Here is a 22,264-nt window from a genome sequence, read left to right as displayed (position 1 = left end):
ACCACAGTTCCATTTTTTAACTTTGCATGGTTGCGTTTCCGAACATATGTTCCTTAACGGAATTTGCTTTTGTTTTCATTTCCAGCCACCCATCAAATTTCTACCCCGCAATTTCCGAACAACCTATGTATTTTTAGCGGGGCCTTACGTTTCTTCGAATGGCGACGTCGTTAAGAGACAGTAGCACACGACGACACACAACAAGGATTCCAGGAAGGAATTTTGCCAGCAATATTCGAGGTCATTCTGAGAAGCCCAGAGGACCGAGTTCAGGATTTGAGCCCGATACCTCAGAGCTCACCTCACCCCACTTGTAGATAGTGTTACGAGGAGGGAAAGCGAGTTCGTAAGGATAGCCCAATTAGTTTATACATTATTATTTGCTACTAGTATTTACATTACTAATTAAATCACCACACTTAACGTCTGTTCACAAATCACTAAGTATTTGTCCAGTCCACAGTTCACACGCCGCACTGGAGCTAGGCTCAACAGTGGTTCGCCCCTTACCTCGCACCTGTCCATACACAAAATCTCGCGCCACTCGGTCACACTCGCACGGTCCTGTCGCCCCGTGTCTGTGCCCTCTCGTCGAACTCGCTTTCGCCCAACTCGCCTGTTGGAACTCCCGCGGAGGCTGGCGTCGTCGCTTTTATATCCGTTGGCCGTCTCTCTGGAACAGACTGGAGTGGTTGTCACGTGTCGCTCCATCCCGGGCCGACCCGACACTCGAATTATCCAGAACAGCGGAGCTTATTCACGCCACTACAGGCGATATCCTCAGTTACGAACGCGGAATTCCCAGATCATTAAAGGATAGATAACAGCGCCTATGAAGTATGGTGCGGGGGCAGGGGGTTGGCGAGGCCAGGCCATCCTAGTCCCGAAGGTATGAGCACGTGACGTCAGTGGCCACGTGGGGCCGCCAGGCGCCCGGGTATCTAGCGTGCGTAGAGGCCTTGTCTCCCGTGTTCGTAACAATACTAACGTGACATTTTATAACGTCTAACACGGCAACAAAGAATGGGGCACAATATCCGTAATTCCAATTGATTTGAATTAATTTTTACTCAAAGGACACGTAATATTATTAATAAATTGTTAGGATGTAAATAATTTAATCGTGATTGTTTTTTTTATGCATTTACGCTGATATTAAAATCTGCGATCCTCTAGATCGGTGATGACACAATTGTACAGCCATCCACTTGGTGACACACTACCATAACTGTGTCTTGGATACATAATTTTAACCTAAAAGCTGGTGCTGTTATTCGAACAGATTTATTTTTCGTGCAAACATATAATGTTTGCACTAATGTAGCTACGTTACGTGATCGACGCAACAACACAATCATTAGGTCCAGCACAATGTTATCATTGCTATGTGGCGGAAGGAAACAATATTAGAGTTTGAGCAGGACTTACAGAAATGTCAGTATCCACTCGAATGAACGGTCGGTTCTCTTACCGTTATTCACTTTGATTCCTTGGCGTTCTTCGTGAAAAACTAGCACTGAATTTCTGAACACTGTCTTCATCGTCTGGAGCAGCAAGCAGCATGCAACTGAGACTTTTTCGCCTCAGTAATGACTTAAGCCCGTTAGCAAACAGCTAGTGGCGTGCATATCGCAGTGCTCGATGAAGCCAATCATACTGTTATTGGGCGTCTTATCTACAACGGTAACTAACTTCCGATTCGCGAATAATGCTCAAGTGAACTTCCTCCATCCCAAGAGACGCACAGTCGGCATCGTTTTGTTGTTCTTTCGAACTACGAATTAATGTAAAGTCGAGATTTACATTCCTCATTTCTGGAAAAAAAAAAAAAAAAAAAAGACCCATTTTTAGGAATTTGTCGCGATGGTAGAGATGCAACACTTCGAACATAGCATAACGTGGTTGATCTTCACCATATGAAAATAAGAATAGGTAGTGTAGTTACCATCTGGAAATAATCTAAAAAATATAGCCATGGTACCTCACACGAAATCATGTACTAGATGACGCAGTGGTAAGACACTGTTTAAGATGAAAAGGATTCGAATCTCAGGCGGACCATTCTATTTTTGTAGCGCAATATGATTTTCTTTATAACATCTGTACTTACATCATCATAATCTACACCTTTTAAAATACCTAAATTTTTGGGTACACTAGTCGTATGTTTCCTCTTCCATTTTAATAGGCTCTATATAAAATGTATGGTTTTTACTAAGCATTTTGTTTTCGTTATCTGGACTAAACATATGTAAAGTTCAAAACCTTAGTCGACGTATTTTTTTATTATTCAACGAAGCAATAAGATTATCACTTTATAATGTAGTCCTTATCTTGCCTATTATTACACTGAAAATTGGCATGTAATAACATTGAATTAAGTAGGTGACTAATTTATATAAAACAACGGTAATATGATACCACTTTAAAATTAGTATGAAACTATTTTGCAATGGAGACAAGGGTTTTCTTGAACAAACTATGTAGGTACATGATATTTTTCGGAGGGTAAATTAATTTTTTTTTTATATTATATTGAATAGTTTTTTTAATGAATGGTTAAGTTATGTCTTCCGCCTGACTGAAGCGGGAAGCAGTTGGTCACCCTGCAGGCCCGCAGAGGAACAGGGAGACCTAAGATGCACATAAAGTTTGGACCCTGCCCGAACACGCCCGAATAATTCACCTTCGGCCAACTTCGGGATTTGTTTTATTTTTGCGCGGGAAAAATGAATTCAAATATTAAGAGTGGTCGGTTAGGTTAGCTACATTAAAAAACTTTAAAACGCTATAGACAGTTAGTTAGGTTAGTATAGCTACATTAAAATGAAAATAAACCCGAGGTCGGCAGAAGGTGAATTGTTCGGGTAAGTTCGGGCAGGGTCCAGACTTGATGTGCATGTTAAGTCTCCCAGAGGAACACGTGGGCTCGCGGGGCCCGGCCGGGGCTGTTGCTCCCGCCGCCCTCCGGCGTCTTGAGTGGTGCGTGTCGGCGTGACGTCACCGCCGCCGCGTCGCCATGGAGACGGCACAGCGCTCACCCCCCCCCCCTCCCCCGCGGGATTAAGCGGACGTACGCGCGCGTCAAGCTGGGAGCGTGCGTCGGGGCGGGCCCGCGCCTGTCGCGAGCCCGTCTCATGTCTCACTAGCGGGAGATGTTTCATCCGGCGCTCCGCGGTTCGACATGTTCTGTAATCCGGCGCCGGTCGAGCCGCTTGCTTTCGGGTGGATTCCAGCCGTCAGTGGAACTTGGCCACCAGGTCGCACTAACTGCGCTGCGGCCGTTTTTCAGCTCGCTCAGAGCTTACAGCTGCTGTCGTTTTCCAATTCCTGTTTCCTAGCGGCTTACATTTACATTTACCATTTCACGCCTAAGGCGTCCGTTGAAAAAACGTGAATATAACAAACACCTTAGTTAAATATACACGAAATATTTATTAAAATTATTTTCTTATATAGTCTATACATAAAATGATAAAAAAATATATTTGACAAAAAAAATTGTTTTTAATGAACAGCCTTTTGGAAAACTGCATTGCGTGCGCACGATGTGTTTTAATGAATTATAGTGCCAACTCATTTAATCAGAATTGATTTACAGCTATAAATTGAATATTTACTTACTTTTCAACGTTACTTAATCATATTCGAAAATTTAAAAAAAAATTAAAAACTTAAAAAATTAAAAAAAAAATTTCTTTAACTTCTAGCGCCACCTGTAAGTGAAATATACAAATGTACTTCTTAACACATGTAAAAATTACGAAAGTGTTGCTGTGTGTGAAACAGCAAGTGCGGCTACCTGCAGAGTGCCAGCCTCAGACCCCTGGTGGCCGACTTCCCGTCGCGCGCTGCATTCTGCAGGCAGGCGCTATCTCACCGCGTTACAGAGTCAGTCAGTGATGAGCGTCAATATAACATATATTGTGATGTTCAAAGCACCAGTAAACTCTCTAATCCGCTATGACCATGGTCCCGAACGGACCTGATTGAAGATTTCACTTAAGCAAGTAAAATTTTACAAGTAAGAGGAAAAATCCAGTTACAAGTGTTTCCCAAAAGCATTCTTTTTAACTTGTAATGAAAAATTTTCGCATGTTAAAAAATTAATTACTTGCAGACTAAATACAGGAAATAAATGGCTGCTGACCATTTTAGTTTACAAACTTGTAACTTACATTTTTTGTTGTTTACAACTAAGTTTACACCTAGTTCACTTCTTAGGTAGGTCTACATTTACAAGTTTACTAATAATTCCACTAGAGTGATGTGATCTAGTTTTCATTCTACTAAATTGAAATTTAAAAATTCAAAAATTAACTAACGTCATACATAAAGTTATGCTGCAACTAAACAATAATAATTGTTACAAGTACTTTAGTTATTTGAAGTTATGTTACCAAATGCTTTTAAATACAAGTCTGGTTATGCTCCCAAATCTTGCTAGCGTTAGGTGCACCAACAAAATTTGTTACACACAACTAAAAATTTTACTTCTTCGTGACAACCTTTTAAAAGCCACACGAAACGCCTGTTCACAATAAATTGTTATTGCAAGAGCTTATTTGTTTACAATTGTTACTAACGAGGCTTTACTTTTGTGAAACATGCCTCTTCCCCTTACTCATTTCCAAGTTATTAATCACTCACAAGGCTTGTGTTGAAATTATAGGTTAAAACCGAAATTCGGAAACACAACTAGTACTCACCCGCCCTCAGCGTATTCTTGAATATTATCTGTAACTCGGATATCTTCGAGTAGTTTTCAAATCACGTGGTTGTATCTGAAGCTCTACACACCGTGTGTGTGTCCGGGTTACGCGCGGCAAACCTGCCACGCTGACGGCAGTAAAGTTCCCCGCACCAAACACGCCCATGAGAAAGGCTGTTTTCTCCCTCGCCCGTGGCGGAACACACCTCGTCTCGCGCGGAGAGGCGGTCTTAGCGCGTAATGACATCAGGCGATCACATCTCCCTGCGAGCGGCGCGCATTTGCCGCATCCGCTATCCGCAGCCTCATCCGCTATCCGGAGCCTCATCCGAGTCCGCCGTTCCAGGGAACACGTGTGCTTGCACTTCAAGCGGGAGCTGGAAACACATACATACAGATGTCCCAGAACTCAACGTCAAGCCGGAATCAGTTGATACATAAGCCAATTAATGACGGTTAAGATTTTTTTTTTTAATGTGAGCGAGTCGTTCTGTACTCGCCAGTGACGTGTAAACCTCTATCCTCGGTAACGAGTGAAAACATGCGTTATTATGTTGCAATAAACTTATAACACGAAAACCCGGACACGAAATGTACCGTACAACTCTTTAAAATAATGACAAGCGTGATAAATATACTAATAAATAAAATAATGGTATTTCAAAAACCCTAATTTTTTCCGTCCGCCGCTAGAATTCGCTGCCTGAATCGTAAATGTTGCTTGCCACCATCACACGCAGATAGCAGCACGAAACACACGGAACATTTTTACTATTATAAACGGCTGCGATAAAAGAACTACCGATCTTGTTTATTGTATTAAACAGTTAATACTATAAAGTTAATGCACACGTTATAAGTTACACTTCTATGGCATTACTAAAATATTAACCTTAAACACTTTAAATCACATATTATGTCACTAAGTATATTTTTGTATATTGTTTTTACTTAAACTATTGAAATTATTCTGTAAATACTTCCTACAAACAAACCTTAACCTTATTGAGCTGATTCAACATTATTATTACATAGTATTATTATGTTATTTAAAAAGTAATAAGATTTTTTTTTTCAGTGACAAGGTTTGAACCATGTCAACAAGTTGCCCTTGAGCTTTACAAGCCTGCGTTCTACTGCTGTGCTAACGAGTCTATTTGACCTTTGCAAGTTGAATATGTACTATATAGAACATTATAATGCCAGTTTCCTTGTGTATTTTAAAACTTGTAATTACTTTTTTACTGTGATTATTTTAGTTCACCAAATATGTCCAAGGGAAATTTCACTCTCATATAGTTTTACGAAAGTGACTAAATACGGGCTTATGTACTACACGTGGTTCTGCCATCTTGACGACTTGATATTTGGAACCAGCGATATTTTTTTTTAATAAGCCTCTAATATTATATCTCCCCTAACAGTACGAGGTGCAGATTCAAGTCCCAGTGTCCTCGTAAATAAGTATTCCCTTTAGTTTAAAAATGTAATGTTTTTACCTTTCGTAGACCAAATATTAAAGTATTTGTTCGATTTATTTGAAAGAAAAACTTAGCAAGTCTCTATAGTTTCCCAGCAAGTAAGAAGTTAATAACTTAATATTGTCCTGTTTAGTTACTAATTAATGTTATGTCCTTACTTAAACTTACTTAAATATTGAAAAGTTTGTGGAAATGATAAACCACCTCGTAACACTATCATTTTTAAGTAGATTTTTGGACTCAGAAGACACATTTAATTTAATGAAACCATCCATTGTGTTAAAGGCAAAGATTGTCACTTTAACTTACAAAAGTCTATATTATAACACCAGACCTTGAACATAAATATCATCATATTGATGTTTATAGTGTTCTTATATCTCAAATTTATCTAATGCCCTAGCACTGTAGGTTGAAAGACGAACATAATGTTATTTTCGTACAATAAACATTTTTTTGGAGGGTAAAATAAATATTTGGAAAAAATGAAACGGTGTGTTAAATTTAATTGATTAGTTTGTTATGCTATATTTGACAAAAGAAAATATCTTAAGGAAATACAAAACTATGTAAATGATTAAAATTATAAAGTATGTAAGTTGAGTTTAACAATTTTTCTTATATTCTTGGCGACCGAAGGTAAAACTACACAATTTTTTTTTTAATGGCAGAAGTCGTATAAATCATCTGCATTAGTATCCTGATGATTTTAGTATATTCGATTCAATTTAACTTTTCTAGACTATTTAATTTATGCTTGGTTTACATACCATATTTTTTTTATTCATTTTATCTGCTTTTGTTTTTATATGCATTGTACAAATATCCTACAATCTCTTCACAAGAGACATGGCAGCTATTATAAAAGACAAGTAAGTATTTCTTAAAGGTTCGGAATTGAAAAAATTTAATGACGGTGCCCATAATTCAGGCAGACGCGGCCATCTTTTCCAAAATACAATATTTTTGTGCTTCGTTTCAATTATGAACACTCCTCATTAATTACTTCGAAACATTAAAAGAATACAAAAATTTATTTCAAACACTTTATTTACAGGTTATTTAAAAAGCACCAAAATGTTTAGGCATACCAGTTTAGAAGTTACTGAAAACTGAAACTGTGCGCCGGTTAAATTGACGCGTGGCTTATTGAACGTAGCAATAAATTAAATATGTGTGTTGATTCAAGCGAGTAACTGGCGACTGATTGACACATGGCATAGACCACGGTGACCCAGAGTTGCGTGATGACCGTTCCTAATTTCCATCAAATTGACTTGCTGTAAACAATCGCGTGAGCAGAAACCAGGAAGGTCGGGGCTCACGTGCCCGACAGTTGGCGCAAAGCTCCTCGCCACACACTGTGGCAGAGGGGAAGCCTTCTTTTCACAGACGAGAGAGCCAAACACCCGATCGTGCATCTTCGGGTTTTTTTTTTTTTTTGTTCATTGTAACTCATGATAACTAATGGTCAATTAAGTTAGGTTAGCTACATTATAAATACTTTAAAACATCGTGGACGGTTGATTTGGTTAGGATAGCTACATTAAAGATACAATGAAATCATGTAAACAAAAAAGCGAGCATGAATTTCGGGGAACTTCGGGTGTGGCTCTCTCGTCTGTGAAATGAAGGCTTCCCGTGGCAGAGCCATGCTGTCCGACCACAGTCGAGTCGCGATCAAGTTAACGCCTTTTTAAAATCCGCTGTGCCCTTCCGGATGTTGGCTGTTAACTCTTGATGTTAGCTAGTTTCTGTCTAACGACCAGACCACGATTAGTTCTGAGATGCACTGAGTATCAAAGTATACTTTAAGCATGCATACATCTGCTTTCACGTTGATGATTGGTAGGGACTGGAAAAAAATAGATAGGCTCCACGATCCCCTCTCTGCATACTCGGGTGAAAGTCACCTGTTCATTGGCTGCAGACTTGTAAGGTGTCTCTACTGGGTAACTTGTGATTCGACACTTCTCTGATTGAGGGTCTCAAATCGGCTTAGAGTCCTCCATATTAACAGCTAACCAATAGCAGAAGCAGCACAATTTTAGCATATCACAAAAAAATGAATCAGCGGATTGTCCGGGCCTCTTAATGATTGGAAAACAGTACTATTTGACAACCCCAAGCCATTTATTAACAAGTGGAAGTATCACATGTGACCTTCCAAAGGATGTGACCTTCTCATCGACCAATGAACACTCTAAAATCGAACCTGGGGTGGTGAGATGAATGCCCAAAAATAATCGTGGTTCTACCAATGACTTGCACACCAGCTTTTATTTACTTCCAACTGTTAAGTTGTGTGAAATGTAAGTTTTGATGAGAGCCTTTGAGTGTTAGTCGATTTCAGATTTGATGTCGGATCGTATCTGATGAGGATGATGATGTGGGCATGTTACTTTTTTTTCGAACTGAAAGTGTTGACTTATGATAATGGAATGATTGACCGTCAGTGACCGCGGGGACAGAAAGACGTCCTCTTGGACGTCTGGTAAAGAACCCGCCGGGAATGACCGCGAGTGACTGCATGGAACTAGAACCTGGACGACCCGGCCGGGGTCGGTACCAGCCACCCCGAGACACACCGGCTCCGAGCGTCTGGACGGGCTGGCCTTTCTCGGCCACCGCCTGCGACGGTCCCGCCTAAAAAGCCGTCTCCTTGTACAATTTTTAATGTCTTCTACGGCACCCTTACGTTTAAAGTCCATTCGTACTCGTCGTTTAGTTGGTAATGTATAATAGTTACATTTATTTCATTCTTCATTCATTTCATTGTTCTTTTATCCCTGGATCACCGTTCCTGAATCCTGAACACCTCGTGAAAATGCTTCCATATTATTACTATTTTTTAATATATATTTATACAATCACCATAATTTTTTTCAAGAAATTTAACACTCATGAAACCAAATTTGTGCGTGTTTCTAGTCTCTTTAATGATGAGCATCTATATGAGAAATAATTTTTAAAAATTTACAAAAAATTCCACATAAGCCGGTCTTGTTCTTCTCTCCCTTCCACTATGTATCATTCTCCCTTACCCCCCCCCCCCCCCCCCGGCCCTATTTTCTTTTCTTCCCAGTTTGCATCATCTTCGATGAGGCCCGAAGATTTGGCTTATCACTAGATATTATCCTGGATGCTTTTATCCGGCGTCTATGTTTGTTTATAGAAAAAAAGAAAAAAAAGGGGGATATAAACCCTACGACATTGAGGCCGGGCCCCATCAGAGTACCAATTCCCACTGCAAGCATCAAGCATCAACTCTTGTTACCTTCCACAAGGTAAACACTTGCCCAGATGGGGCCTAACCTGCATATTAGATTCAAACAAAGGGATAAAACCTATGGTGAAAGTGTAAGGTGGCAGAACATTGACAAAACACATAAAATTAGTTCCAACGTTTATTGTTTATCTTTAATATATCTCATAAATAACTTCCAGTACAAAAATAGTTATATCTGTGATGACTAGTTAGTCCAAACAAATATAATTTACACACAATAAATACTACATCTAACTTTATAGTTTTCTTTGGTATAAGTGCTAGGCTAGAAAAAGTCAACATTTATAATCTACATTTGAATGCTCAATATCTTTACCAATATTTTAAAAAAATTTATTAACCAACTCATAAAGCAAGGTCTTTGGAGCGCTAAATCAAGTTATTGAAAACAATATGGTCACCAAACAATAAAATGCACAGGAGGTGCAGAAAATGGAACAAGTGCAAAATCCACATTATTAGTGGCTTTAAATTTAAAAATAAATCCATCCTTAGTGCACCCCTAGGGTACTAGAGGAATAATTCCTCCAAATTGCAAATCCCTAGGTCCACCGGTTTAGGCTACGCGTGGTCTGTTAGTCATTCAGTCAGTCAATCAGTCAGACATGGTACTGTTTTATAGTTATAGACTGTCAACTGGGGGTGCATCGGTTAGAGTGTCTTTGGTGTGTAATCTAAACTGCAGAGTTGTGGACTGACGCATACCGAATTGCATTTAAGGCCACGTCATTTTATGCAACATGTGTGCGATTTAATTTATCAAAGTGATTCGCGAGGCTTTTGGGATTTAGCCACATCGAAGGCACATTTTGCACATGAACCTTAGCCTGAAAACTTCGCTTTCGGCGCGGCTAAATTATATAAACCAAAAAAAAACCCTTCCATGTGAATATTATCGTAAAAATTCTTTACCTTACAAGTACTGTTATGTTTTTATTCATAATGTTGAATAATATTTTAATGTGCGTTAGTTATTTCCAGGAGATTCATACATGTTCTATAATATAGCAGTTAGTAACGAGTTCCTCTGATAATTTCCGCAAGCTTAATTACGCCAATTTGGTTTCAACTTTTTTCATCAACTAAATGTTTGTATCATTTAATAATAAAAATGGTGGCTCTCTTTGAGCCAACTTAATAATACTGTCAATAAGTATCAAAGATTAGTCAAATAATTTAAAAACCAAATTTTATTACAACTAACAATGGTAATCAAAAAAATGAAATTAACAAACCAGATGGTATCAATTTGAAAACGGTGGGCGCTATTCACTCCGTGCTGCATTCCGAAAGGGAGACACGCTATAGCTGTGATCCTGCTCAAGCGTGCAACCTCGCACTTCAACAACACGAGGTCTCTCTCCCACTATCTTGCCTTTCTCGAGCCTCCCGCTCACGAGGCGACCCTGTTGCCGAGACTGCGTACTTCACTAATTACGTAGTCTTTAGAGTGACACGGTGGATGCTAAAAAATAATTGCTGCTCTTTTTAATTTTTCAAGTGAAGTGAATTCTCTTCCACCTCCGCAGATTCCGGCCTTCGACTGTTCGTTAGGGGATTTTAGGCATGTCCCGGCATCTAGTTATGTTCAGAAATGGAGGTCGAAAGGTTTTTTTTATTACAGAAATAATTCAATAAAATAACTGTTGTTGAGTTTTATGCGCAGGCTAATAGAAAAAAAATTGCGGCAGTGTTTGGTACTCCCATATCTGGACACTGGCTGTTACTCGCAATGACTTCGTTGATAATATGAAAGTGTTACCTAGAAAGCTGGTTGCCGTGGATCCAGCTACACATAACTGCACTGATATATTAGGGAAAAATAAAATTCGTAAGAAAATATCAGTTTTGTATGTTCATAGACAGTTCTGCTATGTATATTTTATAGTTTTCACGTCTTGTGCTGCTAATTTTAGTTAAATAACTCTTCTCCCAAATTCTAAAGTCAAATAAGAATTTTTTTTTACAGTGCAGTAGATACGAGTTTGTACGACGGGTCCCTGAGCATCGCGAAAGGAGTTCAGACATGATAGAGCGAGATAGAGACAGTGAGGTCGTAACAATCGCACGTGACTTGCAGTGCACCTAGGGACAGTGTTGCCGACTTACCAACTTTGCCAGTAGTTACAGATTTTCTCAGAGGAGCATGTGAGGAACTAGTTCTTCTACCTGGACTTTCCTAGTTTACTGGAATCACGACAATTTATTTTTATCTTAAGCTTTTTAATACTTTAAGATAATTTATACATTTTTGTCTTAAGATAATCTTCAGTTATTGTGCTAATCTTAATATTACTACATTAACTGCGTAACAACTTACAGGAGAAAAAAAAATATTTGTGGCCTCCGCGGGTATTTAGTTATGACGAAATCATTTTTTAGGTATTCACGCAGTAGCTTATTAGTTTAAGATGTAGTTTTAGACATACGCCATTGATTATTACACTTCATGTCTTAATAACCCTCAAAAACAGACAAGAAAGATAAATCTGCAAACACACAGCCAACAAGCCAAAATCTGGCGATGTCAAAGAATTAAAAACATAGCACAGAAAATTCCATGGAAGGATATTGCAGCACAGACGGACAAACTAAACAACGACGAGACAGTAGTAACAATAACAGTAAATACAGGCAAAAAGACGACCTTGAACAACGCGACGACAAACAATAACTCAACGGCGATACTAAAGAAATAAAATGGACACCACAACGACAGCGCGATGAACATAGTAGGCTTCTTAAGATAACACTTGTGAAGTTTCAGGAACTGATACATATAACTAAAGTGTTAAGGAATATGCAAACTAAACGTCTTAAAATCCCTAATACACATTCGAACCTTTGACCGTAAAAAACGTCTTGCGGCACATTACACTTGAGTGGACGGGTTAAGTGTAGCCGAGGTGAATTAACAAAACTGGTTATCGTGACTGTAGCAGTCTTGATGGATGTCTTAGAAATATTCAGGGTTATTCCCTGTGATTATATTTAGAACGACGTATTTATTCAATTGTGATCAGGTCATTGACTTCGTTATAAAGTAAATGACAAAATTCAATGGACAAATTTTGTGGGAAGTAGGTGGTAGTAAGGCGAGTGATTCTTTTTTAGCACGTATCTCGGGTAAGTTTACGTGACATGACTACCCGACAGCCTCCAGAAGGTGTTATCCGGGGACGCCTCGAAGGTAGGCGACACATCATCCTCTGCCGAGACGTTGCACGAGAACAGTGCTCGCGGGATTTACCGTCGTCTCCCGGCCTCAGCAGAGTTTGTCTCTAGAGTCGCCGAGTGTTTACTATTACTCTCCAAGCTTGACGCATGGCAGCCAACTAGGATGAAGACCGTCTCTGTCGCGATGCTTAAACCCCCCCACCCCCCCGTACATACCCTTACACTCAACCCTACTCTGAATCTCGGCATCGCACGACATTTCCATGTATTTTTTTTTAAAGGTGGAACTTCATTAAAGACGATACATTGTGTGGCGCTCGATGGTAAAGAGGTGGAGGGGAAGTGTAATACCAACACAGCAGAGATTCAGATAACGGCAAAAGTATTTGCAGGTTTCCCGTTGCTATGTTTGTTACGGTTTCGTACATCCAGTTTATACATCATTGTTTAGTTAAATCGTTAAGTGAGTTATTGTTTTGTCGTTGAGTTGGTTATTGAATTTTGATGTTTTACTTTTAACGCACTTGGGGGCCATGCAAATTTTTTTTTTTTCCTATATTAGGTTTTTATGTGCAGACAGACCTCAAAAAACCATTATCCTCATAAATATTTACACTCCAAAACACTTAGTGAAGTCATACCAGAGAATTGTTATCGAACCACTAACTATCTACACACGAGTTTGTCGTATCCTTGATAAAATTTATTTTAAAACAAAACTTTGATGCGGAATTCTAACCACAAAGCACTTATATCGTAGTCTGATGTACAACGACGTAAACATATGCCAAGAAAATAGTCAGAATTTAATATAATATAATGAAATATGTATCACTGATTGAACTTCTAGTAAATACAACATGCAAATTAAATTTAAATAGGTATACCTACATTTAGGTATTGATACAGAAAAAGTTATAAATTTTTATAAAACCTAAGACCTTCAAGTGCAAGTGAAAAATAAAAACTTGGCATCCACTATAACTAGAAGGTATTAAAAGTGGACAGGACTAATTAAATTTTTTTACCAAATTTTATACAATAAATACTATCGTAATTCAGAACCGTTTGTTAAATTTAAAACCAAATCTGGCAGCTGAAATACCTTGCTGAATAGTTTCACAAACATATATTATTTTTCCTTCAGCATCTTTTCTTGATCAATTCCGATTACAGTTGGATTATCATTTATTAAATATAATGAGTTGTTGAGACAAACTAATATCATGAAATTGAAATTGCATTTGCAAATTTGCCTGCAGAGCGTCTATTTGTAAAATAATTAAAACATATATATATATACATAATACTGTTTTTGTTAAAGACGATCTTCCTGATTGAAAACTACGTGGTTTTTCAGAAATAATATTTTTAGGAATAAAGTTCATGTGTCTATACTTAAATATTTTTTCGTTTAAAATACTACATTACTGAAGTATTGGTCAATAGTATGTGACTATAATTTAACTGTCAATAATATTTCAAGAAAATATAAACCGATAAATGGTTGAACACACAACATCGGTATAAAACAACTCACTGACTGATATACACTTAATTCAAATAGTTTATGTACAAAAGCAAAAAAAAAAAAAATTAATGTTTTAAATGTTTGCTTGAGCTTTATTTATAACATGTTGGAATGATAATTCTACAGTTACTAAAAATAAAACGCTACCAAAACAAAAACAAAAATATTTTTGCAAAACTCCGTTCCCCCGGAGAAACCCCCGGAATGGCCACCGCATGGGGAGCCCAAGAAAAGAAACGGGCTCCCCATTTGGAAGCCACCTGGAAGGTTTTTTTCTGTTCCACCCACCGTTTCTTTGGTAGCCTGACTTGTTGCAAGGGATTGTATTCATACCAGAAAAATGCCGCCATTTTGTCTGGGCAATCCGCCTTGGAGGAGCCGGGGCGCGAACCCGGGTCCTACAAGTCACAAGGCAGGCGCTCTACCCCAGAACCAGAGTGGTAGAGCGACGATCGGCAGTCTTCTTAACACTGACAATATATTCCACGCGTTTACTGTAGTTTCGTGTGTCATTAACACGTGCAGTACGTGTTGTAACATATAACCTCGGTATGTTCTTCATTCAGGATGAATTGTGTAATTTCATAACAGTGAAATATAATTTGTGTAACTAGCCTGGCAATGTTTTAGTTGATTTTCTGCAAAACAATTTACAGTCCCGCTGTACCATAATTATATAGAACTATAGACTAATAAACTGTCGATGGTAATGTTATTTTGAAAAAATTTGTTGTCTGTAAAGTCGGTTTACGAACGATAGTTTAACGTGACAAAGTCATAACAAAACATTGATGAAATGATTGCTTACTTTTATGAATAAAATTGAATCTTTTTTATTTTAATAATAAAAGAATAAATACTTGAAATTATACTAGTAATCAGATTTTTAAAATGCAAGAATGATTAACCTTTATTGACGAAATTGTTGTTGTTAAGCAATGAAAACCACATTAACTTTTCGTTTAAATATAATTATGAACCAGTTTTCATATAAATAAAATGTAATCAAATATCTAACAAAACCTATTATTACTGCACTCAGTGACAGATGCTACTTTTTTTAAATAAAAGAATAAATACTTGAAATCATACTACTTATTAGAGTTTTAAAATACACAAATAATTAACGTTTATTGCCGAAATTGTTGTTGTACGTAATAAGCAATGGAAACCACATTAACATTTCACTTCACTTTATAACCAATCGACGAAACAGTTCACGTGTAGATGTAAGTTGTGTGCTGCCGCTGTCTTTCTTCTCCTCGGACGCATAGGCCAATCGAGTGGAAGAGAGATAGATGCGGCGCAAGCGTACAATGAGCATAACGAGACACAGCGTAACGAGACACTTTTTCGTGCGTGCAGCCGGCGTTCATCGATTTATTAGACGTTGTCACGTCAAAATTAGTCCCTAATCGGCTGCCTTCTATACATGCCATACATTCACAAAAGCAGCGAATTTGGTGTATTTGAAACAAAAATTGAAGTTGCTTCACAACTAATTTACGAAACCATACGACATTAATCGCTAGCATAATGATCAGCGTAACCTTCTTCAAGACTAGCGTCGTGAATTTGCATCTTTCCTCGGCAGTGGTACAAAAAGTATAAATTAATTTGCAAAGCTTTCCACATAGAGTTCTCTGTCACTAACCGAGGGCGCCTGTATTCTTTTATTTAATTAAAAAAAAAATTAAATTATTTATTGTATAAGAGTTAAGTTACGTTTCTTACACCGTGACGTGCAAGGGACGGCTTGAAAATTTGGAGTTGCTTGGCTTCTGGATTGCAGCCGCGTCGTAGGCGAAGATATCACCGACGTTTCGGTCGAAGTTGCAGTTGCCATCATCAGGGAGCAATCACTACTGTAACTGCTTCCTGTTGATGACGACTGTAACGTCGACTGAAACTACGGTGATATATTCGTCTTTGACGCGGCTACGACCCAGAAGCCAAGCAACTCCAGACAATGGCCGTGAAACCCAGCGATCTTTATTGGCTTGAAAATTTGCTTAAAAATTGGTTGTCTGTAAAGTCGGTTTACGCACGATTGTTTAACGTGACATCATAACAAAACATTGATGAAATGATTGCATTCTTTTGTGAATAAAATTGAATCATTTTTATTGAATTATCACTATTTTGGATGGATACAATTTAATTGATAAATTTACTTTTATTTGCACTCATTAATTCAATTATATGTTTATTACATTAACGAAGAGATTATTTAACTATAACTTTTACACATGTTTGCTATTTAACTTCTTCCAATCTGTGTTATTCTGTTAAGGATAGGACGATGATAGGAAAAGTAGGAAACGAATGGGAGTGTTTCAAGTTTAATGTGCCTCGAAAACGTCAAATCGATGGTTGTTCCAATCGAATGTAAGAGAGATAGATGCGGCGCAAGCTTACAATGTGCGTAACGGGACACAGCGTAACGGGACACAGCGTAACGGGACAATGTGCGTAACGGGACACTTTTTAGTGCGTGCAGCCTGCGTTCATCGATTTATTAGACGTTGTCACGTTAAAAAAACCGCAAATGATCGAGGAGGGGTTGAAACGACAACCCAAGAGTTAGCGATCAGTTTCGGCGACTCCAAGACCACGGTGTTGACAGGATAAACAGGAGGAACTCCTTCCAGACGGGTCCTCCGTGGCCTTGACTGCCGAGACGTGGGCCAGCCTTCTGGTGACCTGATGAAGGGAGGAAAATGAAACCAAACGACATCATTTCAAACCAAACTAATTTTATATTACAACATTGTTTTATTGCTTCATATTGAAAATTAGTCTTTCTTAAAGCAGATAGCACGTGTTTTGCTGATTTTTTTTTAGTCTATAACCTATAAGACAGTGTCTATTCCCAGTGTAATTACAATATTTGTAGTCATGCTCAAGAATGAACTCAATACTAAAAGCCATACAGCTTTATTAAAGTATTTGACTTTCCTTAGCAATTTAGCCTCTCTCTGTTTAGTGTGCACTTGTTGACTTTCACTTGCTCGCACTTTCTGGCAAAATATATTTCTTTTCGGCGGTACATTTTTCAAAACTTGTATTTGATCCTAGCGCCAATGTGTTTGGCCGTTGTATTTAACTGTATAGTTACGAATAAACGAAGTAATGTGGGAATGAGCCTTTTCAAGTCCCGGCATCGTGATGTATATAAGGTTGTAAAGGCAATGAAGTATATACGTAATCTGCTAGAGTCATTAAAACCACATCTGATATTTTGCCGAAAAATTGGCGCAACTCTTGATCATATAGTTTTTTTTTACTGGATTTATGGAACGATATTAACTCTTAATTTCAGTTCATAATTACTGTCTGCACTTTTAAATATCAATATCGACCCACGCCTACCTTTTATTAATTATACATACACGACAGTTATTTATTATTTAGTATTGGTAAATTGGTAAACCTTTTTCTACAGCATACCACTGCTTTGGCTACATACCCGAAAGTACAATACAAATATCCAAAACAAAATTCAAAATATTAATTCAAATTTTGTGAAAAAAGGAGAAGGGGAGATTGCAACCAGTACTGAAGTGTATGAATTTAAAATACAAGTAAATTTCTTGAAATAAAGAATATTGGTAACAGTGATAAATTAACAAGTGTTTTCAAAGAGCACGGAACGGTGAAATGATCAAATACGTAGGCTACACAATCCAAACAATAAATTATGCATAACAATATGAGTTAGTTTTACTTTTTAACACGCTTTTATTAGCTTCACTTGTAACTAACTATGTAATCAAATCTTGTAAGTCGATTTTAACCTACTTCTATTTGTCGTACCGATTTGAAACTTTGTAAGTATATGTAATTCCGATGACAATGCAGTATTTTCATGACTATGAACCTAAGAGAGAAGGGGGAAGGGCATATGGGTAAAATATCACTACTTTCGTGCTATGAGAAATAAACATTCTTTATGGTGGGAAATTTGCCCGAAGTCGACACCAAACAATTTCGAATATTTAACAAATCTATTTCTTTTGAGACACTCAACCTCTCACCCCCCACCTCCACAGGGAAGAGATCATTTGCCCCCGATTTTTGAAAGTCAGGACAATAAAGGGACGTTAATATGGACATGCTTCTGGGGCCTTCGCACAGAAACTATCGGTACTTTGAAAATTTATTTTTTAGTGCATTTCAAGTAATGTAATTCAATATGAGCTAAAATGTAAAAAATAAAATTATATTTGAAATAACTGAAAACACGCTTTAATTGTTGTATAAACTAAAAAGTAAAATAAATTATGTTTAAATTTATGTAATTTTTTCAACAGTGATAGAATTAACTACAACTCTGTAAAACGTAATGTTTTAATAAGCTAAAAATGTAAACCAAGTAATAAAATATTAATTTTGAGGGGGGGGGAAAAGGGTGAGGGTGCTTGATATCACTTGTCTTAAAATTTCTAGCACTAATGTATATTCGTTAGAACTAGATCATTATTTTTTAATTGTTTTTTATTACTTGATTGCTATTTTTAGTTTATTAAAAATTTCGTTGTACAGAGTTGGATTTAATTCTGTCGCTGCTGAACTTTAATTCAAATATTATTTTTTACTTTCTAGTTCATACGATACTTAAAGAGTTTTTTTTTTTTACTTTTTAAAGTTATAATTTTATTACGTCTAATTTTAATTAATAATGGAACCAAATTCACATGAAGCCTCGTTAGCTCAGTGGTAGAGCACTGGTCTCGCAACCCCAGGACTGAAGGGTTTTTTAAACTTTTCCTTTCAATGTAAAGTATTCCTCTTTTGTAAATAAAACCTAAAATTTTGTAAATAGACATGTAATTAGCTGGTAAAAGAGCACTGAGTGCTGGGGTGCCAAAAAATCATATGTACAAACAATGTAAAGTGCAAAAATGTAAAATAAAAAGCCTTTTCAATCAATCAAATCGTAAACCAGGGGTCGTGAGTTCGAACCCAAATGAGGCAGTTATGTTTTGTGATTCTCAGCTGAGGATGCATTGTTACCACTTCTCCCAATGCTGGTTGTTTCGGGCAATAATAAATAACTATTTAAAAATGTAAATATTTTAGTAATATAAATAATATTTACAAATTGATGCAATGGTTAAATATTGATTAGTAATAAACTTACATGCACCTAATATTGTCCTTCGTTATTAAGCCCACTGTCGTTATTTGTAATACAACAGCAATTATTTTCAGTATCTTGCTTCCAAAGTTTGCCGCAAACCATAATAATTTTATTATTATTAACCAGCTGAAGTACCCGATGTTGCCTAAGCTAAACACATCTATAATATAAGGAAAATCACTAACGGAATTCAAGTCTGTTGTTCATACACTTAAAAAACGGGAAATTTTAATTTTAAAGTCCCATTGATTGCACAGTCTCAGTGCATTAAGGCTACGCTTCAGCAAAACCAGGACGCCAATCTTCAATTTTATTTTGTGGGAACGCAGGTAACACCTAGGCAAAACGTGACAGGACGCACCAAACTATTGAGCCTTACCAATTCAAGACAACGCCATCTATTGACGAAGTTCTAAACTAAACTGTTATTAGCGCTTTTAGTTTGCAAGCAGCCGCTTTACCAAGCGGATTGTTTTCGCCAAGGAGGTTAGGAACTTTACAGACCTAACTACATGACCGTGTGGCGGTCATAGAGGAATGACACAAACTGACTTTTTGTGTGCCTGTGATACCTCCTATGATTTTATATTATAAATTTACCCATTTTTCATTCCCTTAGGGATGTAACTTAATAAGTATATGTAGTCTATGTCACTATCCAGCAAATAAAGTATCTATATGCAAATAAAATCATGTAGAGCCGTTGCTCCGTTGCTACGTGAAAGAAGGATAAACACACAAACACACTTTCGCATTTATAATATTAGTAGGAATAGTAGGGATACCTTTTGCATGAACCCATTTAAAACAAAAATGACTTTAATGTATGTGGGAAGATTGAAAAATGTCTATTTTTCGGAAATATCATTTAATATTGTGCTGTCTTCGACTATGCCCTCGCTAGTTATTTAATTAAAATAAAATAAATAACCTATCTTTATCGTAGGCTTTCCTAGCCTCACTACCTCGAGGCCTCACTACCTCTTGGCTTCTGGGTGAAGATCACGTCCGTAAATATGATTATATGTCTGACGTTTCGGCATGCCTTGTTGCAGAAATCTTGAAGGGCGAAACAGAACAATGAGGTTTTTTAGTGCTGTTAATCACCTTTGAAGATGGTGGCAATAAGGCATGACGAAACGTCGGATGTAGCATCATTTTGTACAGAAGTGGCCTCAGTCCATAATCCAAGAAGTAGGTGAAATACAGTTGTTATCGCCGAATTATCATTCGTCGTTTTGCGTCTTTCATTATCTTAGTCTTGTTTTTATTTGCTTTTTATTTTCATTTCTAATAACGGCGTCAATTTGTTTCAGAATTGACACCATAGCTCGGCTGGATTAGTTAGTTAATTAAGTAAATATGTTGTTTTTAAGGTAGGGAAAAAGTAAAATATAAAAATAAATAGTGTGGGCCGCAAATGCAGGAGACTAATTGGACGGCGATTATAAAAGTTATCTAAGTGACAGTCCCACGAATTGAGGCTGCAGATCATCTGCAAACCTTTTCATCAAGCAATCTGTGCAATAACTGGTATGGATCAAGGTAATTACCCACACCTCGCTAACCACCGAAGCACGTCTCGCTGAAAACGCGGAGGATGTAATCTCGCGCAACGGTGTTTTGGACCACTGTTGCTAATCGCCGTGCAATTGTCGGCGCGCTCTGGGCGCCGCGCGATAGCGGCAGACAATTGGCCCTTCCGCCGCTATCGCCCGCGCGCCAGGGGCTTAACGGCTCCGTCGTCGGGTCCCCCCCTCACCCTTACCCTTCCTCGCCACCGAGATGGGGCGGTGGGAGCGCGCGACGGTTCTTCTCACCGCCGCCTGGAGCGCCACCTCCGCGGCGCAACAAGTAGCCGCGAAGTTTGCCGCCGCGCACATCCACGCCAGTGTTGCCAGACGTGCCCGAATCCTTACGCCCTTTACCCGGTACCCCAGGAGATACGCTCGGGTACGCAAATGTACCCGAATGTAGAACAAACGAAAAAAAAAAAAAATAATAACAGTCAAAACTTATTGAACAATATTCACTTGGAATGAAAAACCAATTAGGGAGGAAAACTGTATTTGCCCAGGCCGTAACATACTGACATTAAACATCTTTTTTTTTTTTAAACATCCTCGGCTATATTACCAAGGATATCTGGAGAACCACAGGATCAAGCTTCAGCCTCTATCAAGTAAAAAGTAAGGCGGCGACATCAGTAACAGGGATACATATCAGTGAAAGAAGTCCCGGATGCACTGTCTATTAAAGCATAACACATATTTACGTCACCATATTTATATTACAGGTAAAATTTACAAAATTTATAACCCAACATTTTACACCTTAAAATGCCATTTTTACATTTGGCTAGAATAGTAGGATTAAACGTTTCCTTTATAACCCCCCCCCCCCCCCATAGTCAGCCAACACTAATATAATAAAAGAAGCGTTTTAAAATCCTATGCACGGGCCTTAGCAGTAGATCCAATATTGCATATAAACTATAAAATTTTATGTTGCATGAAAGAATACCGAAAAATTTTTGTTTTAATAACTTTTTTGTATGTACCTACTTGAATGACACCCGAGCTGAGAACTTCTTGTAGGTCTGCCCGAAAGTACCCGAATGCAGAGGCGAGTGTACCCAAATTGTGTGTACTATGGATGGCAACACTGATCCACACCGAGTATACTGGAACAGTCCAGATCAATAGCGGATGCAGGAATTTATTTCGAAAGAGGATTTAAAAAAAAAACTATATGTAAAAAAAAATATTACGTCAACAACAAGGGTTTGCTCGGTTACATGATCATTCTCAACATGCATCACTCCCTTTGTGGTTTGTGACTCCAGCGGTCGTAACATCTCACCTTGTATCACCCAAAATAACATCCTGCCTTTACCGAGATATCGCTTTTTTTTTTCGTAACTTAACTATGT

General features: G+C 37.9%; 2 protein-coding genes across 3 annotated transcripts in view; one reads left to right on the top strand and one right to left on the bottom strand.

The window, feature by feature from the left end:
• The window catches only part of LOC134530412 (venom allergen 5-like), a 131,915-nt gene extending 130,329 nt beyond the window's left edge, over window positions 1-1,586 (bottom strand). The window contains exon 1 of one of the 2 annotated variants that reach the window (XM_063365216.1): window positions 1,472-1,586. The gene's annotated coding sequence lies outside the window, so the exon portion shown is untranslated. The remainder of the gene's footprint in view (window positions 1-1,471) is intronic. The other variant, XM_063365215.1, reaches the window with a different exon arrangement.
• LOC134530414 (Kv channel-interacting protein 1-like) overlaps window positions 1-22,264 on the top strand; it is a 286,452-nt gene that overhangs the window by 184,198 nt on the left and 79,990 nt on the right. The window lies entirely within an intron of this gene.

The sequence above is a fragment of the Bacillus rossius genome, chromosome 3, assembly GCF_032445375.1.
Source record: "Bacillus rossius redtenbacheri isolate Brsri chromosome 3, Brsri_v3, whole genome shotgun sequence".
Lineage (NCBI taxonomy): Eukaryota > Metazoa > Arthropoda > Insecta > Phasmatodea > Bacillidae > Bacillus > Bacillus rossius.
This window is presented reverse-complemented; position numbering and strand designations above follow the sequence as displayed.